The sequence below is a fragment of the Sinocyclocheilus anshuiensis genome, unplaced genomic scaffold (assembly GCF_001515605.1).
Source record: "Sinocyclocheilus anshuiensis isolate Anshui unplaced genomic scaffold, SAMN03320099.WGS_v1.1 scaffold472, whole genome shotgun sequence".
In the NCBI taxonomy this organism is placed as follows: domain Eukaryota; kingdom Metazoa; phylum Chordata; class Actinopteri; order Cypriniformes; family Cyprinidae; genus Sinocyclocheilus; species Sinocyclocheilus anshuiensis.
The window spans coordinates 308,370-318,034 of record NW_015557102.1 but is presented as its reverse complement, the minus strand read 5'-3'; the positions used below and the strand labels follow the sequence as shown (position 1 = coordinate 318,034).

The 9,665-nt window shown below is 35.6% G+C and overlaps 1 pseudogene; it reads right to left on the bottom strand.

The window, feature by feature from the left end:
• Positions 1 to 9,665, bottom strand: part of LOC107677534 (vacuolar protein sorting-associated protein 16 homolog) — a 12,302-nt pseudogene that overhangs the window by 1,830 nt on the left and 807 nt on the right.

Genomic DNA, 9,665 nt, shown 5'->3' with positions numbered 1-9,665 from the left:
AAATGGACAAGCGAAAACATCTGAGCGACTTTGATGAAAGCCAAATAGTGATCAAAGCATCTCAAAAAGGCAAGTCTTGTGGGCTGTTCTTGTGGGCAGTATGCAGTGGTTGGTACATAGATGGACAACCGGTGAGTCTGGGTCATGGGCACATGTGGGGAGTGAAGTCTAGACTGTCTGTTCTAATCACATAGAAAAGCTATTGAAGTACTTATAGCTAAAAAAAACCCTCAATGCTGGCCATGATTATAAAGGTTTCAGGACACAGAGTGCATTGCAGATTGTTGTGTAGCCACAGACCAGTCAGCCTCTGAAACCGCAGCAGACGCATTTCATCTTCTGTTGTCTGAGAGAGGAGAAAGAAGAAAGAAAGGCTTTAATTCCTTTTGATAATTCACAGATGTAATGTTCTGACTACACGGACCGTGAACTCTGACCCAGGCTGCTTATCTGCCTGTAACAGGAGAGTCTGAGGTCTTCACCTTGGCAGAAAATTCATTCTTGGCTTTGTAGTACTCGTCCACAGCACTTTGTAAAAGAGCAATCCGAGCTTCCAGTCTCTGCAATTACACACAAATGTACAGTACATTTACATTCTTAGCAGATGCATTTTCACCAAAGCAACTAGCAAAATCATGTTACTAAAAATAATAGAAGAGTATTAAGAAATGAAGGTGGAAAGCAAAGAAGGCATGCCTTCAAACCCCACACATTGGTGGAAATGGAGTCACCATAATATTTTGAACTTTCATAGCACTTCTGTCATTCAAATCATGGAAGTGGGATGAAAATGAGGAAGAAAGAACTGTAATGCCTACCTGGTCTTTATAGCTGGCCTTCACATACAAATTGCCAAGTTCTTCATGATCATCATCTTGATTGAAAAGATCTTTGAGTGTATCCTGCTCCTGATGCTTACAGAACTACACACACACAAAAAAATAATGACAATGTGAACAGTGAAAAAAAACAAAAAACATGCAGCGTTATTTTAATATTACTGATACGATATCATAGTGTTTATTAATATTTTGCATTAGCTTGTATTTTTATAGTTTTAATTTAATTTAATTTTTGTTTTGTTTTGGTAATTTTGTTATGTGCTTATGTCTTTTAAAACTACTTATATTTACCTCTAATTTATTTTTATTTAATTTTTAGTTTTGGAAAGTTGAACTTCAATTTCAACATATTTATTTCTGTAAGTTTCCAAAATTTCATTCAAGTTTAGGCTTTTCCTATAACAAAATTGTTTTCAATTATTTTCATTAAAAGAACTTTCAGTAGTTTTAGTTTTACTGTAGTTAACGGTAGTTAATTGCTTTTTTGAACAATTGTCCTAACTAGGCATCATTTTTCCATATATAAAGCAACAAAATCATAGCCAATCAGAACAGATTTGATGTACATATATGAGCAGAGGGATTTGGACCAATCAGATTTTACTGTGGCCCTCTGCCACGTTCACAGACATGAACGTTAGCTCATGAATATTATTTAGGTTAGCACAAAAAGAGATAGGGGCATGTTCTTGTCATAAATAATGCCTTTGGTTCTCAGTTCTGCAGCGGCAGAGAGTGTGTGTCTTCGGGAAGCAGGTGTGTGCAGATGTGTGTACCTGTTTGTAGAGGCTCAGAGCCACAGGTTGGTTCCTCAACATCATAAAGAAGTCTCCTCTGTTCAGCTCATTCTTCAGGTACATGACCACTGTGTACACTACCATACAAGAAAGCATGCAGGTAACCCATCTCCAGTGATTCTGGATACGATTAAAAGTGTGTATCTGTAACGGAGTGTGTGTTTCTAATGCTTTTAGCTCTGAGTAAATGTAAGGATGAAGTATATAAGCGTGTTATGTGAGTGTTTGCTCAGTTTAGCATCAGATGACATCTCTATTTTTTATTCCTGTCAAATGGATCGTAAACAATGGAGAGTAATCTTTAAAATACATAAAATCTTTTTAATGCACATAGGTGATCTGACCAAGCTACTATTTGCTGACAAATTTAATTTATGACACACAGTACATTTCACAAGTTTTGAGTCAGTTAAGATTTTTTTTTTTTACAAAATTGAAAAGCAGTGTATCTAGGTAGACAGTTCACGAGGTTTTAGAACATGTATGTGAAGGTGCACGTACCGAGGTCTGTGTCTCCACTCTCAATGGCTTTGCTTAAAGCCAGAGGGCTTTTCTTCATTTTTAACAGCAGTGGGACCTGCTCGCCAGAACGAGGCTCAAACTCCAACAACTGAAAGAGAGAGACCAACACAAACTAACTGACAACCCATAATATCAATGACCCTTGGTCTTTATTAGAACATAGTCTGTGTGTGTGTGTGTACCTTAATGGCGAGCTCTGTGCGTCCACTCTCATACGCTTTAGTGGCGATTTCAGAGTAGGAGATTCCAGCAGCATCAGCAAGCTTCACACTCACAGCTTTTGCTATGACTTCATCTGATTCTTCTTTCTGCTGGACCTACAAAAGCACACACAAAGAAACTTTTATGGGGTTTAACTGATTGACACTTCACTCACAAGCTTTGCTGTGCTGCAACAGAACCTCTCAGACTGAACAAAACATCACATCTTTATGGTTTAGCAAAGTACAATGAAACCCATTTGCACCTGCAGATGTCCTCTGGTTCTGTAAACAACATCTGTGAAAACCCTTGATGTCTGGATTTATAAAACTAATAATGAATGGGAAATCAACTTTATAATAAATGGGGACTTCAAAGAGACACAAAAGTGCCATAAAATTATTATAAAAGTAGTCCGTATGACCATTCAAAACTTTGGGGTCAGTAAGATGTTTTTAATGTTTTTGAAAGAAGTCTCTTATGCTCACCAAGGCTGCATTTATTTGATCAGAAATACAGTAAAAACAGTAATATAGTGAAATATTATTACAATTTGAAAGAGCTGTTTTACTGTTTTAAATAATGGTGAGTCTTTACTGTCAAGTTTGAAAATTTAATGCAACTTTGCTGAATAAAAGTTTCAGTTACTTAAAAAAAAAAAAAAACTACTGAAACCCACATTTTTGAAGGGTGTACTCAGCAAAGTTGAATTAAATTTATCAAAATTGACAGTAAAGACAGTAAAGACCATTATTTAAAACAGTTATTTCAAATTGTAATAATATTTCATTATATTACCATTTTTACTGTATTTCGAGAATAATGAAATAAATAATTTAATTAAATTTAAAAAATCAAATTATATTATATTAAAAAATTTAATTATATTTTATAGTTTTATCTATAAATGGGTCAAAGACGAAAAGGGTTTAAGCATAAAAACAATACTGCTTTAAATGGTTGTTTTTCAAAAAAAAAAAAATATTTTTTTTTAATTTAAAAGTTTTCTGTTTAATGTAATTGTATTTTTGTTTTTGTTTTTCTGAGCAAAAAATAAATATCATACATTTTCCCCTGATTTACAGAAGACACCCACTAAAATGTCATTCAGTGTAACAATCTTGTCAGGCATATTTACAACAAAAATCAATTTATGACATATTAAAAAACTAATTACTTCCACCCCAAATACTAATTAGTTATTTTAAATTTATTTTTTTAAATTTGCCACTATCCTAGGTTTTGCCCATTTGTCAGTAAGATTTTTTTACTCATTTAAAACCCAATAAAATTTTATATGCTCACTTATTCTTTTATATATTTTAATATGTACATGTCAGAATAAGCATGTTGTTTGAATTTTTACATAACTATAAGTGTTACACTGAATAACAATGGAACATTATTTCAACCAAATTTTGACATTTTATTCTTCAAAAACTTATTTGAAACCTTAAATGTAGACACTTTACTTGCATTTAATGTGCTTTCTATGGACATAAAATCACTTTTGTAAATTTCTTTTGATGCGGACATCTTAACGTCTTTGACCCAAATATAAACATCACAACATTCATATTTTTTGACTTTTAAAAAACTAAATAAGCACACACGCACCCACCTTGTAGCAGGCCCAGTGTTTGAGTACTCGGCTCACTCCCTGATATTCTGGAGTCTTTAAATAGCGACAAATCTCAATAGCCAGTGGATAGAGTTTACGGTACACCAGTCTGAAACACAGAAAGAGCGAATAAGAGCGAAGATAAATAATCTGCTCGGTCACACTTATTTTACTCATTTTAAAGGAAGTGATCACAAAACAATTCTCTGCAATGCAAACAGACAATTGCTCTGCACAGAATTAGATTCTCTTATGGTCTCACCTGTCAATGAGCACCTGCACAGTCATCTGTTTGAACTGAGTGTGGGTAAGAGGAATGCCAACGGTATAGTCTCGGACTGCATTCAACACCCGCAGGTCTCTGCACATGCTGACAAACTGCTCTGGAGGAAAATTACTCAAAAAGCACTTCCCAAATGAGGCCGCCTGCAGAGACAACAATTGAGAGAGAGAAGGTATAAACCAATCTGTATTGTCATTCCTTCTGTAAATGGAATGTCTTTCTTCCCACAGCATTTAAGCATTGTGGCTCACCCTCAAGAGTGTTTTCTGTGTCTCAGGTTCATGTTCATGTCCGGCAGCCTCCACACACTGCCTCACAGCCTCGCTCAACAGACTCTGCTCTTTAATCTCTCTCAGATACTCATCTGCCTTCTGACTCTCTTTCTGCAAATATTTTCAAACACAAAAGCCAATAGATATAATATACCCGCCATAATTAACATTTGTAGGATAGTTTAAAAAAAATACTATGATAGTCAATGGCTACCGGCAACTGTTCAGTTACCCACATTCTTCAAAATATCTTCTTTTGTGTTCAACAGAAGAAACTCATACAGGCTTGGAACAACTTAAAGGTGACTATATAACAACAGAAATGTCATTTTTGGGTGAACTGTACCTTTGACAGAGATTTTTTTTTCTGCTGGCAACAGTTTTTTAATTGTCCAAATATTTACCATTTTGACAAATATTTTTTTCCAATAACTTTAACAAAAGTATGTAATTTTCAATAATAGCTGTAATTGTAAATCTATTGTCATTTATATGCATTACATTTTTCACTTTACATTTTCACATTTTTTCACACCATGTTGAACTTTAATAATGTGTACCCGACAGTAAATGCGTCTTACCTCATATTCTTTATGAGCCTCCAGAAGTAATGCTCCAGGAGCCATTGAGGCAATTTTAAAGATCTCCTCACATGCACCTGCAGAGCATCATGGGAAAATCAAATCACTTGTGGGTTTGAGGGATGTAGAACCTGGCAGCAATCCATATATATCATTACTGTTCAAATGTTTGGGGTCAGTAAGATTTGGTTTTTGCTTTTGATTGAAATTAATCCTTTTATTCAGCAAGGATGCATTCAATCAAAAGTAACACTAAAGACCTTTATAATGCTGCAAAAGATTTCCATTTCAAATAAATTCTGTTCTTTTAAACTTTCTGTTCATCAAAGAATCCTGAAAAAGTGCATCACGGTTCTCACAAAAATATTGAGCAGCACAACTGCTTTCAACACTGATAATAAGAAATGTTTCTTGAGCACCAAATCAGCTTACTAGAATGATTTCTGAAGGATAATGTGGCATTGCCATCACAGAAATATATTATATTTTAATCCTGTCAAAATCTAACTGACCCCACACTTTTGAACGGAAGTGTAGAATTTTCTCAATATACATCTTCTAACCTGGGACCTCTTGCAGAAGCTCATGGTGTGTTCCACTGATGATCCGAACCCCGTCCAGCTCCGGCACCAGAATTGAGTCATCGTCCAGGTGGTACTGAATTGTTTCTTTACATTCTCCCACCACTATGAGGAGCCCATCCCACATTACCACAGCTGATGGCTAAAAAAAAAAAAAAAAAAGACAAACTTTTCCTTAAAAATAATGTGAGTGAAAATACAGCATACACCAAATATACATAAATCATGCAAAGAGTAAAAGAGTGCCATACCAGGCCATCTGTTTAGGGGGAGTTTTGATTTTGGTGTCCACCTCACTGAGTTTCTCCTGCACAAGAAAACATTCGCCTGATGCTGCTTTGTTGTGCAAAAGTATTAAGGCTGTAATTAAGGCTTAAGACAGAGCAATTGATTAACTAGTCAATTAGTTAACTAATCAATTAAAGTGGACAGAGTAATGAACTGACGGAAAAACAATCACTTAGACCACTGACCACAAGTTTCTGTGACCCGAATATACAGGTTAATAAAATACAAAGTGATATTGCTAGGTTCCACTTACCTTTAGGTTCGATGTGCCCATCCACACATGGCCAGAGTCAGTGAGGAGTGCCAGATACTTATAACTGAATGAGACACACATGTGAACTATGCTGGATGCTTGTGGAGAGAGACCTGGGGGAGTCTGATACACACAGATACACACACACACACACACCCACACACACACACAAACACACACCCACACATTATTTAGCAGGTGCTCTCTTATCCATGTTGGCTGTTTATACACTGTTTTGAGTTCTTGGTCTGGTACATTTGAGTCAACATGGGTTTCAAAACATATTATTTAGATTTGGGCCAAAAAGACTAGGAAATAAAACACTGATATTATCTGAATATCTGTGTAGTTTGAGTGTGTGTGAGTGGTCTTTACCACAGGTGTGCAGGCTGTATTGTCTAAGATGAACAGATGAGATCCATTGGCCACCAGCACTTTACTTTGCCTGTCCTGAGTCAGGACTGCCCAGCATGAGGGCGCCCCCTGTAGACCTGAAAAAAAAAAAAAAAAGACCACTCAGGGTTAGAGACACAAACCCTTAATAATTAACCCTTAATCTCACTTACACATTACCTTTCACAATACTGTGGAATTTTTACACATTTAGAAACTAGTTGGAATGCATATTTTACCTGGAACCTCAGGCAACCGTCTCAATTTTATGTCATCGATATTTGTGGCCAAAGTGAATCGCAAGGCACCTGTCAATATGGCAACACCTGTCCCATACGGTGAATGGAAAATCTTGGTCTCCAGCACCTGGCTCTGAGAAACTTCCTGTGAGAGAATCAATGCTATGGCTCAGCTATAAATCAATACTGATTTAAAGAAGCAATGCTTTGAAATTACAGAATCACGAATGCATCCTTTTTAAAATGTATGCATTCTCACATTGCCCATGCTGAAGTGTCTCTTGAAGCCACCCAAGAGATCGTAGACAAGCACAGTGCCATCCTCCTGAACACACAGTAGGTCATCAGACACCGTCCAACCCAGCTGCTTCACCACTCCACTCTTCCACTGAGACAGACAAAGAGAGAAGTTACTATACAGAATTTTTGTTCATGATTATAGTATTAAAAAAAACAGTATTCTTTAATAACTAATAGTCAATTCTAGGGCTGCACAATCTGGGGAAAAAAGTGAACTGCAATAAAAATTCTAATTTAAAATGAGCTCAGGTTTGCATTTATATATTTATTTATATATCAATATGGCAATAAAATAATAATAATAATTACTTAATAAAAATATTACAATTATTAAATAAAAACAAAATAAGAAATGTTTTGCAATTTAATTGTAAAATAAAAAAGTAAAAAAAAATAGAAAATTAGTAAAACTATTTTATTTTACAGTACAAGTGTAAAATTACAACAGTGATATTTAATTTTTAATATTCTTTTTTTTATATTACACCATCTAACATTTATTTAGACAGAAAACCACATTGAGCCCATAAAGCATCTCCTTTGTTGTTTAAGTGCTTCTTATAAGAAGTATGGGAAGATGGTTGGTGCAATTTGAGTTTCCAAATGCATGTTATAAACAACCCAAACTCAGAGCAGATACATAGATGAATTCATGTGAAGCAGCAAACTGCAAACTGAGCTGCTTTAAGATGCCGCAAACACCGCTGGATAACAAACAACTAAGAAATCAGTGCTGCGCATATTTATTTAATTAAATGGCAGTCTTTGTGATTTGATAATCACACTAAGCCATATCTTAATTAATCATGCAGCCTTGCTGTGCAGCTGTGTGTTCTTACTGGAAAACTGGCCAGAGGCAGTCCTGAGGAAGAGTAGATCTCTAACTGAGGTCTGTCACTGGGAGAGCGTCGGTTATGACCCTTTAGGAGAGCTGATAGAGAAAGAAGTGCCATTGTCTTTGAACTCCACAAAACTGTACTGAGATATAATCATACATAAGATTTTGCTGGGCTGATTTCACACAAAACTCACAGATGGGACCCCCATATGGAGCTGCAGCAACCAGACACTCTCTCAGGCCATCTTTCAGATTCCAGCCCATCTCATACAATTCAATCTTTCTGTTTAAGGAAAAAGAAACAAAGAAGGGGGAGGCAAAATGTTAAAAGCATAATAGTACTTGGCATGACTGCCATGCTGTACAACATACTGTAAAAGCCAGGTTTATATGTTTGCCTAGATAAACACAACCCATGCTTTCTGGGAAACCTCAATGGACCCAGCAATTCTGTTTCGTCCTCTATGGGCCACAAATAGCTTTTAGTGAATTTCTCAGATCTTACATTCCATAGCTTTAAGTCTAAATGTACTTTAAAGTAGACATCCAGGGGTTTCAGAGATATGTTTAGCAACGACAACATTCTTGGTCTTCAAAATTGGCTGAAAAGACATGACAAAAATATTTAAAAAGTGTAACAGCAGGTATACTATCTTGTAATTTCTTTCCTTATAAATAAATGTCAATGTTTTTAAAGCAGACAATTTTCTTCCCACTATCCTTGAATGGAAACATCAGGACATCCACCAAGACACCACAAGTCAAGTCAATGGGGTAAATAGTGTACAATACTCCATTTCATATGAAACAGGTTAATACTGTCATTATGAAAATAATTTTACTGTATTACAAGATGCCTTTAAAACAAGTTGTTCTAAAAAATTGTTATATTAAGAACTTTTTTTAACTGAAAGGTTGACATAAATTGTGTAATAAATACATAAATAAGCTATTACATAAACAATAATGTAAGATCATTCATAAGTTGAGAACATATGTGAGCTTTGGTTTATGCATGTTTAGTGGACGTTGAGATTCCTGTGTCAAAATACTGAAAAACATTTGATTAAATATCTATGATACTGAAAATTCATACTTTTGTACATAATGAAAACATATAGCCTACATTAAACCTGGAAATATTTTTCAAAACTATTCAATGTGTGTGCAGATAATTTGCACGAAATAAACTAGAAGCATAATTTTTCTGCAGTGCTTTGCCTTCATTTTCTTGTCTTGATGCCAAGTTATGTGATTGTAGTTTACATAAAGCAAACTAAGGTATTTGTTGAGAACTGTAACCTTACCTAAATACATTTAGAAACTAGTTGGAAGAAACGTTTCCTGCTAATAGATTTACAGTAGGGCTGCACGATAAATCGCATGCGATATTCAATGCGCATCTTGTCAGAAAGCCGGTTCTGTAATCATAGGTAAATCTCCATCACCTGCGGGCTTTCACATTGAGCAGCATTAACTACACAGAGCCGTTGTTCACCGACGAGCTGCGCAAAAAATCGCGCGAATATGAACGTGGTTTTGCGCAACTCGTCAGTGAACAACAGCTCTGTGTAGTTAATGCTGCTCAGAACCGGCTTTACTGATAAGATGCGCGTTAAATATCGCATGCGATTTATCGTGCAGCCCTAATAAA